The sequence below is a fragment of the Pseudophryne corroboree genome, unplaced genomic scaffold, assembly GCF_028390025.1.
Source record: "Pseudophryne corroboree isolate aPseCor3 unplaced genomic scaffold, aPseCor3.hap2 scaffold_429, whole genome shotgun sequence".
Classification (NCBI taxonomy): Eukaryota; Metazoa; Chordata; class Amphibia; order Anura; family Myobatrachidae; genus Pseudophryne; species Pseudophryne corroboree.
The window spans coordinates 310973-323300 of record NW_026970061.1 but is presented as its reverse complement, the minus strand read 5'-3'; the positions used below and the strand labels follow the sequence as shown (position 1 = coordinate 323300).

The 12328-nt window shown below is 47.6% G+C and overlaps 17 non-coding genes and 2 pseudogenes across 17 annotated transcripts; 7 read left to right on the top strand and 12 right to left on the bottom strand.

Moving 5' to 3' along the window:
* Window positions 1-537: 537 nt before the first annotated feature.
* Window positions 538-700, bottom strand: LOC135025921 (U1 spliceosomal RNA). The gene has a single exon (XR_010222604.1). It is a non-coding gene; the product is annotated as a U1 spliceosomal RNA (small nuclear RNA).
* Window positions 701-852: 152 nt separating this feature from the next.
* On the bottom strand, window positions 853-1016 carry LOC135026038 (U1 spliceosomal RNA). Its single transcript, XR_010222707.1, has one exon. It is a non-coding gene; the product is annotated as a U1 spliceosomal RNA (small nuclear RNA).
* Window positions 1017-1609: 593 nt separating this feature from the next.
* Window positions 1610-1737, bottom strand: LOC135025974 (U1 spliceosomal RNA; annotated as a pseudogene).
* A 144-nt stretch (window positions 1738-1881) lies between these two features.
* Window positions 1882-1997, top strand: LOC135025991 (U5 spliceosomal RNA). The gene has a single exon (XR_010222662.1). It is a non-coding gene; the product is annotated as a U5 spliceosomal RNA (small nuclear RNA).
* A 270-nt stretch (window positions 1998-2267) lies between these two features.
* Window positions 2268-2383, top strand: LOC135025993 (U5 spliceosomal RNA). Its single transcript, XR_010222664.1, has one exon. It is a non-coding gene; the product is annotated as a U5 spliceosomal RNA (small nuclear RNA).
* Window positions 2384-2647: 264 nt separating this feature from the next.
* On the top strand, window positions 2648-2763 carry LOC135025987 (U5 spliceosomal RNA). Its single transcript, XR_010222658.1, has one exon. It is a non-coding gene; the product is annotated as a U5 spliceosomal RNA (small nuclear RNA).
* A 274-nt stretch (window positions 2764-3037) lies between these two features.
* On the top strand, window positions 3038-3153 carry LOC135025988 (U5 spliceosomal RNA). Its single transcript, XR_010222659.1, has one exon. It is a non-coding gene; the product is annotated as a U5 spliceosomal RNA (small nuclear RNA).
* Window positions 3154-3428: 275 nt separating this feature from the next.
* On the top strand, window positions 3429-3544 carry LOC135025994 (U5 spliceosomal RNA). The gene has a single exon (XR_010222665.1). It is a non-coding gene; the product is annotated as a U5 spliceosomal RNA (small nuclear RNA).
* Window positions 3545-3818: 274 nt separating this feature from the next.
* Window positions 3819-3934, top strand: LOC135025984 (U5 spliceosomal RNA). Its single transcript, XR_010222655.1, has one exon. It is a non-coding gene; the product is annotated as a U5 spliceosomal RNA (small nuclear RNA).
* A 275-nt stretch (window positions 3935-4209) lies between these two features.
* LOC135025999 (U5 spliceosomal RNA) lies at window positions 4210-4325 on the top strand. Its single transcript, XR_010222669.1, has one exon. It is a non-coding gene; the product is annotated as a U5 spliceosomal RNA (small nuclear RNA).
* A 3053-nt stretch (window positions 4326-7378) lies between these two features.
* LOC135026043 (U1 spliceosomal RNA) lies at window positions 7379-7542 on the bottom strand. The gene has a single exon (XR_010222712.1). It is a non-coding gene; the product is annotated as a U1 spliceosomal RNA (small nuclear RNA).
* A 615-nt stretch (window positions 7543-8157) lies between these two features.
* Window positions 8158-8320, bottom strand: LOC135025937 (U1 spliceosomal RNA). The gene has a single exon (XR_010222620.1). It is a non-coding gene; the product is annotated as a U1 spliceosomal RNA (small nuclear RNA).
* Window positions 8321-8473: 153 nt separating this feature from the next.
* LOC135025906 (U1 spliceosomal RNA) lies at window positions 8474-8637 on the bottom strand. The gene has a single exon (XR_010222590.1). It is a non-coding gene; the product is annotated as a U1 spliceosomal RNA (small nuclear RNA).
* A 683-nt stretch (window positions 8638-9320) lies between these two features.
* Window positions 9321-9472, bottom strand: LOC135025952 (U1 spliceosomal RNA; annotated as a pseudogene).
* A 152-nt stretch (window positions 9473-9624) lies between these two features.
* Window positions 9625-9788, bottom strand: LOC135025963 (U1 spliceosomal RNA). The gene has a single exon (XR_010222641.1). It is a non-coding gene; the product is annotated as a U1 spliceosomal RNA (small nuclear RNA).
* A 671-nt stretch (window positions 9789-10459) lies between these two features.
* LOC135025945 (U1 spliceosomal RNA) lies at window positions 10460-10622 on the bottom strand. The gene has a single exon (XR_010222628.1). It is a non-coding gene; the product is annotated as a U1 spliceosomal RNA (small nuclear RNA).
* A 152-nt stretch (window positions 10623-10774) lies between these two features.
* Window positions 10775-10938, bottom strand: LOC135026024 (U1 spliceosomal RNA). Its single transcript, XR_010222693.1, has one exon. It is a non-coding gene; the product is annotated as a U1 spliceosomal RNA (small nuclear RNA).
* A 615-nt stretch (window positions 10939-11553) lies between these two features.
* Window positions 11554-11716, bottom strand: LOC135025936 (U1 spliceosomal RNA). Its single transcript, XR_010222619.1, has one exon. It is a non-coding gene; the product is annotated as a U1 spliceosomal RNA (small nuclear RNA).
* A 152-nt stretch (window positions 11717-11868) lies between these two features.
* LOC135025902 (U1 spliceosomal RNA) lies at window positions 11869-12032 on the bottom strand. Its single transcript, XR_010222587.1, has one exon. It is a non-coding gene; the product is annotated as a U1 spliceosomal RNA (small nuclear RNA).
* Window positions 12033-12328: the final 296 nt, after the last annotated feature.

Below are 12328 nucleotides of genomic sequence, written 5' to 3'. Positions count from 1 at the left end.
GAGGGCAGAAGGCTGCCTAATACTGAAGCACCCCCAAACAACAAACCAAATGCAACAACTAGTGCAAGCATTCCTGGGGGATGGCCTGCAGCAGATGGATTTGCATATGGTGATGTCATCCAAGCAGTGGGTCAAAGTTGGCTTCAACCCTCATCTGCATATGAAAAGAGAAAAGGGGCGTGCAGGGCATGGCGGCCTTTTGCGGTGCTTGGATTACCCCTAGTTCGCATTAAACACCCCCACCCACCTTTGGTGTGGGGCTCATGTTGGCCATGCCCCATCCCCTGAAGCATTCAAGCTGATTTCTTGCAGCAGCTGGGCACTGTAACAGCTCCAGAGCTGCTCTTTAAGGCAAGTAAAAGATTGTGTGGGCCCTGCAGCACTACCTGTAGTTTGCATTGTGCATTGGAAGGCACAAAGTAAGCAGACGGGAGGAGAAGTCAGGATAGTGCACAAGGGTATAGAAGGGAGGGGCTCAAGATAAAAGAAGTGGAAACAGACAGCAAACTAGGCTGGAGAAAGACCTGAGACAAAGAGATCTGAATTATACGAGAGCCGACCAGAGGAAACACAAATTATGCAGTCAAGTGTCCCACATTTGGGGAAATCGTAGGAGCAGCACACCCAGAGTGCAATGGGTGAGCCTTGCCCTGGGAGAAGCACCTTCCTGATCATAGTATCTCACCTGGCAGGTAAGTAGGAGTTGGGCTAGAGCTGGGGAGGGTCGCTGCTCGGGCACCCCCCTGTCAAGTGAAGGAGATCCACCTGAGGCAGCACAAGGGAACTCTCGAAAGAAGAACAAGGCTAGAGGAAAATCTGAGACAAAGAAATCTGAGTTTTAACAGAGCTGACCAGAGGAAAGCACAAACACAGTCCCCCACTACCACAAATAATGCAGTCGAGTTTCCCACATTTGGGTAAATCACAGGGGTCAGCATACCCAAAATGCAATGAATGAACCTCACCCTGGGAGAACAATCTTCATGACCATGGTATCTCCTATGCAAAATAAGTATGATTTGGGATAGGGCTGGGGAGGGCCGCTGCTCATGCACATCTCTGTCAAGTAAAGGAGATTCAACTGAGGCAGCACAAGGGAACTCTCATCTGGGGACAACAACTGCAGGGAGAACACATATTTTCAGATGAACATGGGAGGGCAGAAGGCTGCCTAATACTGAAGCACCCCCAAACAACAAACCAAATGCAACAACTAGTGCAAGCATTCCTGGGGGAAGTTCTGCAGAAGACGGATTTGCATACGGTGATGTCATCCAAGCAGTGGGCCAAAGTTGGCTGGAACCCTCATCTGCATATGAAAAGAGAAAAGGGGTATGCAGGGCATGGCGGCCTTTTGCGGCGCTTGGATGACCCTTAGTTCGCATTAAACACCCCCACCTTCCTTCGGTGTGGGGCTCATGTTGGCCATGCCCCATCCCCTGAAGCATTCAAGCTGATTTCTTGCAGCAGCTTGGCACTGTATCAGCTCCAGAGCTGCTCTGTAAGGCAAGTAAAAGGGTGTGGGCCCTGCAGCACTACCTGTAGTTTGCATTGTGCATTGGAAGGCACAAAGTAAGCAGACAGGAGGAGAAGTCAGGATAGTGCACAAGGGTATAAAAGCGAGTTTCCCACATTTGGGAAAATCACAGGGGTCAGCATTCCCAGAATGCAATGAATGAACCTCACCCTGGGAGAACAATCTTCATGACCATGGTATCTCCTATGCAAAATAAGTATGATTTGGGATAGGGCTGGGGAGGGCCGCTGCTCAGGCACATCTCTGTCAAGTAAAGGAGATTCAACTGAGGCAGCACAAGGGAACTCTCATCTGGGGACAACAACTGCAGGGAGAACACATATTTTCAGATAAAAATCTTGGTCATGCTCTGGTTTCTCTTCAGAACGAACAAATCTTTCGCCTTTTATTAAAGATTTCCGTGGAGAGGAGCAAAACCGAGTTTTATCTCAATTTTTGCATGCCCCATCTTTTTGGGGTTTCTTTTATCGGTTTAAAGATAGAATGAGTGTGCTTTAATGTAAGCTCATTTGCATAGAAATGACAGTAAATGTTTGTTTCTTTTCAAACAGAACTTTCTTGACCATGCTACTTGCTTGAAAGATCTGGGAGCACATGGAATACAGTACAAACCATGCTTATAGCAAGGAGAAGCCAGGTGAGAAATCTGCTTACTTTCAAGTTGGGCGCTCACTTTGATCTGAATGAGGACTGCTGGCACAGCATTTAGGCGACAGGTGGAATCTTGGTCATGCTCTGGTTTCTCTTCAGAACGAACAAATCTTTCGCCTTTTATTAAAGATTTCTGTGGAGAGGAGCAAAACTGAGTTTTATCTCAATTTTTGCATGCCCCATATTATTGGGGTTTCTTTTATCAGTTTCTTGTTAGCTTTAATGTAAGTTTATTTGCATAACAATGACTATAAATGTCTGTTTCTTTTCAAGCAGAACTTTCTTGACCATTCTAATTGCTTGAAAGATCTGGGAGCACATGGAAAAGAGTACAAACCATGCTTATAGCAAGGGGAAGCCTGGTGAGAAATCTGCTTTCTTTCTTTCAAATTGGGTGCTCACTTTGCGCTGAATGAGGACTGCTGGCATGGCACTCAGGCGACAGGTGGAATCTTAGTCATACTCTGGTTTCTCTTCAAAACGAACAGATCTTTCGCCTTTTACTAAAGATTTCCGTGGAGAGGAGCAAAACTGAGTTTTATCTCAATTTTTGCATGCTCCGTCTTATTGGGGTTTCTTTTATCGGTTTAAAGATAGAACGAGTGTGCTTTAATGTAAGCTCATTTGCATAGAAATGACAGTAAATGTTTGTTTCTTTTCAAACAGAACTTTCTTGACTATACTAAATGCTTGAAAGATCTGGGAGCACATGGAAAAGAGTACAAACCATGTTTACAGCAAGGGGAAGCCTGGTGAGAAATCTGCTTTCTTTCTTTCAAATTGGGTGCTCACTTTGAGCTGAATGAGGACTGCTGGCATGGCACTCAGGCGACAGGTGGAATCTTGGTCATGTTCTGGTTTCTCTTCAGAACGAACAAATCTTTCGCCTTTTACTAAAGATTTCCGTGGAGAGGAGCAAAACTGAGTTTTATCTCAATTTTTGCATGCCCCATCTTATTGGGATTTTATTTTATCGGTTTAAAGATAGAACGAGTGTGCTTTAATGTAAGCTCATTTGCATAGAAATGACAGTAAATGTTTGTTTCTTTTCAAACAGAACTTTCTTGACCACACTAATTGCTTGAAAGATCTGGGAGCACATGGAAAAGAGTACAAACCATGTTTATAGCAAGGGGAAGCCTGGTGAGAAATCTGCTTTCTTTCTTTCAAATTGGGTGCTCACTTTGAGCTGAATGAGGATTGCTGGCATGGCACTCAGGCGACAGGTGGAATCTTGGTCATGCTCTGGTTTCTCTTCAAAACGAACAGATCTTTCGCCTTTTATTAAAGATTTCCGTGGAGAGGAGCAAAACTGAGTTTTATCTCAATTTTTGCATGCTCCGTCTTATTGGGGTTTCTTTTATCGGTTTAAAGATAGAACGAGTGTGCTTTAATGTAAGCTCATTTGCATAGAAATGACAGTAAATGTTTGTTTCTTTTCAAACAGAACTTTCTTGACTATACTAATTGCTTGAAAGATCTGGGAGCACATGGAAAAGAGTACAAACCATGTTTATAGCAAGGGGAAGCCTGGTGAGAAATCTGCTTTCTTTCTTTCAAATTGGGTGCTCACTTTGAGCTGAATGAGGACTGCTGGCATGGCACTCAGGCGACAGGTGGAATCTTGGTCATGTTCTGGTTTCTCTTCAGAACGAACAAATCTTTCGCCTTTTACTAAAGATTTCCGTGGAGAGGAGCAAAACTGAGTTTTATCTCAATTTTTGCATGCCCCATCTTATTGGGGTTTTATTTTATCGGTTTAAAGATAGAACGAGTGTGCTTTAATGTAAGCTCATTTGCATAGAAATGACAGTAAATGTTTGTTTCTTTTCAAACAGAACTTTCTTGACCACACTAATTGCTTGAAAGATCTGGGAGCACATGGAAAAGAGTACAAACCATGTTTATAGCAAGGGGAAGCCTGGTGAGAAATCTGCTTTCTTTCATTCAAATTGGGTGCTCACTTTCAGCTGAATGAGAACTGCTGGCATGGCACTCAGGCGACAGGTGGAATCTTGGTCATGCTCTGGTTTCTCTTCAGAACTAACAAATATTTCGCCTTTTATTAAAGATTTCCGTGGAGAGGAGCAAAACTGAGTTTTATCTCAATTTTTGCATGCCCCATATTATTGGGGTTTCTTTTATCAGTTTAAAGACAGAACGAGTGTGCTTTCTTGTTAGCTTTAATGTAAGTTTATTTGCATAACAATGACAGTAAATGTTGTTTCTTTTCAAACAGAACTTTCTTGACCATGCTACTTGCTTAAAGGTCTGGGAGCACATGGAAAACAGTACAAACCATGCAGTATCACAAGAGCCTTTATTTGATCTTTCATGAAGATAGAGCAGAATTGAGGACACGTCAACAATTTCTGCCGAAGGTGGTTCATCTTTCCACATGGTGCCTTTGGCCACTGACACCTTCGTTGAGTCAAAGTCTCTGGCTGTGGTCAGAACTTTGAAAATGTATGTCACCAGAACGGTTCAGATTAGGAAAACAGAGGCTCTGTTTGTCCTGTATGCTCCCAACAGGATTTGGTGTCCTGCTTCCATGCAGACCATTATGCGCTGGATCTGTGGTAAGATTCAGCATGCTCGTTCCACGGCAGGATTGCCGTTACTGAAGTAGGTGAAGACCCATTCTACTAGAAAGGTGGGTTCATCCTTGGCAGCTGGTCGGGGAGTCTCGGCATTGCAACTTTGCCGAGCAGCTATTTAGTAAACACTTTTGCTAAGTTTTACAAGTTTGATACCTTGGCTGATGATAACCTTAAGTTGGGTCATTCGGTGCTGCAGAGTCGTACGCACTCTCCCACCCGTTCAAGAGCTTTGGTATAACCCCATGGTTCTTAATGTGACCCCAGCATCCTCTAGGTCGTATGAGAAAATAGGATTTTAATACCTACCGGTAAATCCTTTTCTCTTAGTCCGTAGAGGATGCTGGGCACCCGTCCCAGTCCATACTGTGTCTGCAGTTATTACTTGTGGTTATACACATGTTGTGTTATGGTTCTGGTCAGCTTTTTGCTGCAATTGTTCATGCCGTTGGCTTGTGTTCTGTTGAATGCCACGTTCTGCGGCATGTTTAAGGTGTGAGCTGGTAAGATGCTCACCTTAGTTTAACAATAAATCCTTTCCTCGAAATGTCCGTCTCCCTGGGCACAGTTCCTATAACTGGAGTCTGGAGGAGGGGCATAGAGGGAGGAGCCAGTTCACACCCTTTGAAAGTCTTAAAGTGCCCATGTATCTTGCGGATCCCGTCTATACCCCATGGTTCTTAATGTGACCCCAGCATCCTCTACGGACTAAGAGAAAAGAATGCCCTTGCGCACTATCCTGACTTCTCCTCCCGTCTGCTTACTTTGTGCCTTCCAACGCACAATGCGAACTACAGGTGGTGCTGCAGGGCCCACACCCTTTTACTTGCCTTACAGAACAGCTCTGGAGCTGTTACAGTGCCCAGCTGCTGCAAGAAATCAGCTTGAATGCTTCAGGGGATGGGGCATGGCCAACATGAGCCCCACACCAAAGGAGGGTGGGGGTGTTTAATGTGAACTAGGGGTCATCCAAGCACTGCAAAAGGCCGCCATGCCCTGCATGCCCCTTTTCTCTTTTCATATGCAGATGAGGGTTCCAGTCAACTTTGGCCCACTGCTTGGATAACATCACCGTATGCAAATCCGTCTGCTGCAGACCTTCCCCCAGGAATGCTTGTACTAGTTGTTGCATATGGTGCTTCAGTATTAGGCAGCCTTCCGCCCTCCCATGTTCATCTGAAAAGATGTGGTCTCCCTGCAGTTGTTGTCCCCAGATGAGAGTTCCCTTGTGCTTCCTCAGTTGAATCTCCTTAACTTGACGGGGGAGGTGCTGCCCGAGCAGCCCTCCCCAGCCCTATCCCAACTCATATTTATTTTGCATATGAGATCTCTTGATCATGAAGATTGTTCTCACAGGGTGAGGTTCATCCATTATATTTTAAAATAGGAAGGTACGAATTACATATTTGAATTGCATCTATGTGCTGGATTCAAATGTCCCCCCCCCCCCTTCCTTTCTCAATTGTGCCCGTCAGCAGCTATTCTAAGGTTGCTGCCAATGGGTGTGACACATTAATTTCTTCTGTGGGGTACACTGGACTCCACAAGGATTCACATTGGGGTGTAGAGTAGGATCTTGATCTGAGGCACCAACCGGCTCAAAGCTTTTGACTGTTCCCAAGAAGCTCAGTGCATTCTCCTCTATAACCCCGCTTCCATGAACAGGGAGCTCAGTTTGTAGTTGGTGCCTTCAGTAGCAGGCCAATTAACAGGGGCCTGCCTCAGGCAGCCTATTCTTAGCTATTAATTTTGACAAGAAAAGAAGAACTTGTTTTATGAGAATCTACAAGGGCTGCAGCAGGCTAGGTCTAATAGACATCTTTACTGCAGCTTCATCACTCCCAGCGGCGCTGTATACTCCCGTGCCCTGGTTGCTGGGTCACTGCAGCGGAGGCTCCGGTTTCATCCTAAGGTCAGTCACACACACACCACCCTTCCGGATCACGAGGCCGCTGCTGAAGGGGAGCGAGGCCGTAGGGGGTGGGCCGTGTGCGCACTGCGGTGGACACTGATTACTGGGCAGCCGCTCCACTAGCCACCAGGTACAGTTAAGGAGCACAGGTCTGGGGGTTTTTCTCCTATATTAACCCAATTTTGTACTGCCCGCAGCGCATTGTGATAGGTAATAGGGCCTGATTCAGGTTGGATTGCAATCACAATAAGCGATCCAACTGCAAAAATTGCTAAGAGCATACGCATGTGCCTGCATTTTCTGCGGCACCCCGCAGAGAATGTGATCGCCTCTGCCTGTCAATCGGGGCGGGGAAGGGGGGGAGAGGTGGGTCAGCAACACTCCATTTCCAAGTCAGGGATGGAGCGGTGCGGGGGCAAGGCTTCAAAATGGGGTCTGCAACGGAGGAGACACAGGGGGCGTGTCTCCTCCGTTGCAGGTGCAGAGAAGCACCTTCATGATCATAGTATCTTACCTGGCAGGTATGTAGGAGTTGGGCTAGAGCTGGGGAGGGTCGCTACTCGGGTACCCCCCTGTCAAGTGAAGGAGATCAAACTGAGGCAGCACAATGGAACTCTCGAAAGAAGAACAAGGCTAGAGGAAGATCTGAGACAAAGAAATCTGACTTTTACCAGAGCTGACCAGAGGAAAACACAAAAACAGTCCCCCACTACCACAAATAATGCAGTTGAGTTTCCCACATTTGGGGAAATCACAGGGGTCAGCATACCCAGAATGCAATGAATGAACCTCATCCTGGGAGAACAGTCTTTATGACCATGGTATATCCTATGCAAAATAAGTATGATTTGGGATAGGGCTGGGGAGGGCCGCTGCTCAGGCACATCTCTGTCAAGTAAAGGAGATTCAACTGAGGCAGCACAAGGGAACTCTCATCTGGGGACAACAACTGCAGGGAGAACACATATTTTCAGATGAACATGGGAGGGCAGAAGGCTGCCTAATACTGAAGCACGCCCAAACAACAAACCAAATGCAACAACTAGTACAAGCATTCCTGGGGGAAGGTCTGCAGAAGACGGATTTGCATACGGTGATGTCATCCAAGCAGTGGGCCAAAGTTGGCTGGAACCCTCATCTGCATATGAAAAGAGAAAAGGGGTATGCAGGGCATGGCGGCCTTTTGCGGCGCTTGGATGACCCTTAGTTCGCATTAAACACCCCCACCCTCCTTCGGTGTGGGGCTCATGTTGGCCATGCCCCAGCCCCTGAAGCATTCAAGCTGATTTCTTGCAGCAGCTTGGCACTGTAACAGCTCCAGAGCTGCTCTGTAAGGCAAGTAAAAGGGTGTGGGCCCTGCAGCACTACCTGTAGTTTGCATTGTGCATTGGAAGGCACTTAAGAAAAGAGAAGTGGAAACAGACAGCAAACTAGGCTGGAGAGAGACCTGAGACAAAGAGATCTGAATTATACGAGAGCCGACCAGGGGAAACACAAATTATGCAGTCAAGTTTCCCACATTTGGGGAAATCGCAGGAGCAGCACACCCAGAGTGCAATGGGTGAGCCTTGCCCTGGGAGAAGCACCTACGTGATCATAGTATCTCACCTGGCAGGTAAGTAGGAGTTGGGCTAGAGCTGGGGAGGGTCGCTGCTCGGGTACCCCCCCTGTCAAGTGAAGGAGATCCAACTGAGGCAGCACAAGGGAATTCTCGAAAGAAGAACAAGGCTAGAGGAAGATCTGAGACAAAGAAATCTGACTTTTACCAGAGCTGACCAGAGGAAAACACAAACACAGTCCCCCACTACCACAAATAATGCTGTCGAGTTTCCCACATTTGGGGAAATCACAGGGGTCAGCATACCCAGAATGCAATGAATGAACCTCATACTGGGAGAATAATCTTCATGACCATGGTCTCTCCTATGCAAAATAAGTATGATTTGGGATAGGGCTGGGGAGGGCCGCTGCTCAGGCACATCTCTGTCAAGTAAAGGAGATTCAACTGAGGCAGCATAAAGGAACTCTCATCTGGGGACAACAACTGCAGGGAGAACACATATTTTCAGATGAACATGGGAGGGCAGAAGGCTGCCTAATACTGAAGCACCCCCAAACAACAAACCAAATGCAACAACTAGTGCAAGCATTCCTGGGGGAAGGCCTGCAGCAGATGGATTTGCATATGGTGATGTCATCCAAAGCAGTGGGTCAAAGTTGGCTTCAACCCTCGTCTTTATATGAAAAGAGAAAAGGGGCGTGCAGGGCATGGCGGCCTTTTGCGGCGCTTGGATGACCCCTAGTTCGCATTAAACACCTCCACCCTCCTTCGGTGTGGGGCTCATGTTGGCTATGCCCCAGCCCCTGAAGCATTCAAGCTGATTTCTTGCATTAGCTGGGCACTGTAACTGCTCCAGAGCTGCTCTGTACGGCAAGTAAAAGGGTGTGGGCCCTGCAGCACTACCTGTAGTTTGCATTGTGCATTGGAAGGCACAAAGTAAGCAGACGGGAGAATTAAGGATAGTGCGCAAGGCCATAGAATGGAGCGGCTTAAGAAAAGAGAAGTGGAAACAGACAGCAAACTAGGCTGGAGAGAGACCTGAGACAAAGAGATCTGAATTATACCAGAGCCGACCAGGGGAAACACAAATTATGCAGTCAAGTTTCCCACATTTGGGGAAATCGCAGGGGCAGCACATCCAGAGTGCAATGGGTGAGCCTTGCCCTGGGAGAAGCACCTTCATGATTATAGCATCTCACCTGGCAGGTAAGTATAAGTTGGGCTAGGGCTGGGGAGAGTCGCTGCACGGGCACCCCCCTGTCAAGTGAAGGAGATCCAACTGAGGCAGCACAAGGGAACTCTCGAAAGAAGAACAAGGCTAGAGGAAGATCTGAAACAAAGAAATCTGACTTTTACCAGAGCTGACCAGAGGAAAGCACAAACACAGTCCCCCACTACCACAAATAATGCAGTTGAGTTTCCCACATTTGGGGAAATCACAGGGGTCAGCATACCCAGAATGCAATGAATGAACCTCACCCTGGGAGAACAATCTTCAAGACCATGGTCTCTCCTATGCAAAATAAGTATGATTTGGGATAGGGCTGGGGAGGGCCGCTGCTCAGGCACATCTCTGTCAAGTAAAGGAGATTCAACTGAGGCAGCACAAGGGAACTCTCATCTGGGGACAACAACTGCAGGGAGAACACATATTTTCAGATGAACATGGGAGGGCAGAAGGCTGCCTAATACTGAAGCACCCCCAAACAACAAACCAAATGCAACAACTAGTGCAAGCATTCCTGGGGGAAGGCCTGCAGCAGATGGATTTGCATATGGTGATGCCATCCAAGCAGTGGGTCAAAGTTGGCTTCAACCCTCGTCTGCATATGAAAAGAGAAAAGGGGCGTGCAGGGCATGGCGGCCTTTTGCGGCGCTTGGATGACCCCTAGTTCGCATTACACACCTCCACCCTCCTTCGGTGTGGGGCTCATGTTGGCTATGCCCCAGCCCCTGAAGCATTCAAGCTGATTTCTTGCAGCAGCTGGGCACTGTAACTGCTCCAGAGCTGCTCTGTAAGGCAAGTAAAAGGGTGTGGGCCCTGCAGCACTACCTGTAGTTTGCATTGTGCGTTGGAAGGCACGAAGTAAGCAGACGGGAGAAGTCAGGATAGTGCGCAAGGGCATAGAACGGAGCGGCTCAAGAAAAGAGAAGTGGAAACAGACAGCAAACTAGGCTGGAGAGAGACCTGAGACAAAGAGATCTGAATTATACGAGAGATGACCAAGGGAAACACAAATTATGCAGTCAAGTTTCCCACATTTGGGGAAATCGCAGGGGCAGCACAACCAGAGTGCAATGGGTGAGCCTTGCCCTGGGAGAAGCACCTTCATGATCATAGTATCTCACCTGGCAGGTAAGTAGGAGTTGGGCTAGAGCTGGGGAGGGTCACTGCTCGGGCACCCCCCTCTCAAGTGAAAGAGATCCAACTGAGGCAGCACAAGGGAACTCTCGAAAGAAGAACAAGGCTAGAGGAAGATCTGATATAAAGAAATCTGATTTTTACCAGAGCTGACCAGAGGAAAGCACAAACACAGTCCCCCACTACCACAAATAATGCAGTCGAGTTTCCCACATTTGGGGAAATCACAGGGGTCAGCATACCCAAAATGCAATGAATGAACCTCACCCTCGGAGAACAATCTTCATGAAAATGGTATCTCCTATGCAAAATAAGTATGATTTGGGATAGGGCTGGGGAGGGCCGCTGCTCAGGCACATCTCTGTCAAGTAAAGGAGATTCAACTGAGGCAGCACAAGGGAACTCCCATCTGGGGACAACAACTGCAGGGAGAACACATATTTTCAGATGAACATGGGAGGGCAGAAGGCTGCCTAATACTGAAGCACCCCCAAACAACAAACCAAATGCAACAACTAGTACAAGCATTCCTGGGGGAAGTTCTGCAGAAGACGGATTTGCATACGGTGATGTCATCCAAGCAGTGGGCCAAAGTTGGCTGGAACCCTCATCTGCATATGAAAAGAGAAAAGGGGTATGCAGGGCATGGCGGCCTTTTGCGGCGCTTGGATGACCCTTAGTTCACATTAAACACCCCCACCCTCCTTCGGTGTGGGGCTCATGTTTGCTATGCCCCAGCCCCTGAAGCATTCAAGCTGATTTCTTGCAGCAGCTGGGCACTGTAACAGCTCCAGAGCTGCTCTGTACGGCAAGTAAAAGGGTGTGGGCCCTGCAGCACTACCTGTAGTTTGCATTGTGCATTGGAAGGCACTTAAGAAAAGAGAAGTGGAAACAGACAGCAAACTAGGCTGGAGAGAGACCTGAGACAAAGAGATCTGAATTATACGAGAGCCGACCAGGGGAAACACAAATTATGCAGTCAAGTTTCCCACATTTGGGGAAATCGCAGGAGCAGCACACCCAGAGTGCAATGGGTGAGCCTTGCCCTGGGAGAAGCACCTACGTGATCATAGTATCTCACCTGGCAGGTAAGTAGGAGTTGGGCTAGAGCTGGGGAGGGTCGCTGCTCGGGTACCCCCCTGTCAAGTGAAGGAGATCCAACTGAGGCAGCACAAGGGAATTCTCGAAAGAAGAACAAGGCTAGAGGAAGATCTGAGACAAAGAAATCTGACTTTTACCAGAGCTGACCAGAGGAAAACACAAACACAGTCCCCCACTACCACAAATAATGCTGTCGAGTTTCCCACATTTGGGGAAATCACAGGGGTCAGCATACCCAGAATGCAATGAATGAACCTCACACTGGGAGAATAATCTTCATGACCATGGTATCTCCTATGCAAAATAAGTATGATTTGGGATAGGGCTGGGGAGGGCCGCTGCTCAGGCACATCTCTTTCAAGTAAAGGAGATTCAACTGAGGCAGCATAAGGGAACTCTCATCTGGGGACAACAACTGCAGGGAGAACACATATTTTCAGATGAACATGGGAGGGCAGAAGGCTGCCTAATACTGAAGCACCCCCAAACAACAAACCAAATGCAACAACTAGTGCAAGCATTCCTGGGGGAAGGCCTGCAGCAGATGGATTTGCATATGGTGATGTCATCCAAAGCAGTGGGTCAAAGTTGGCTTCAACCCTCGTCT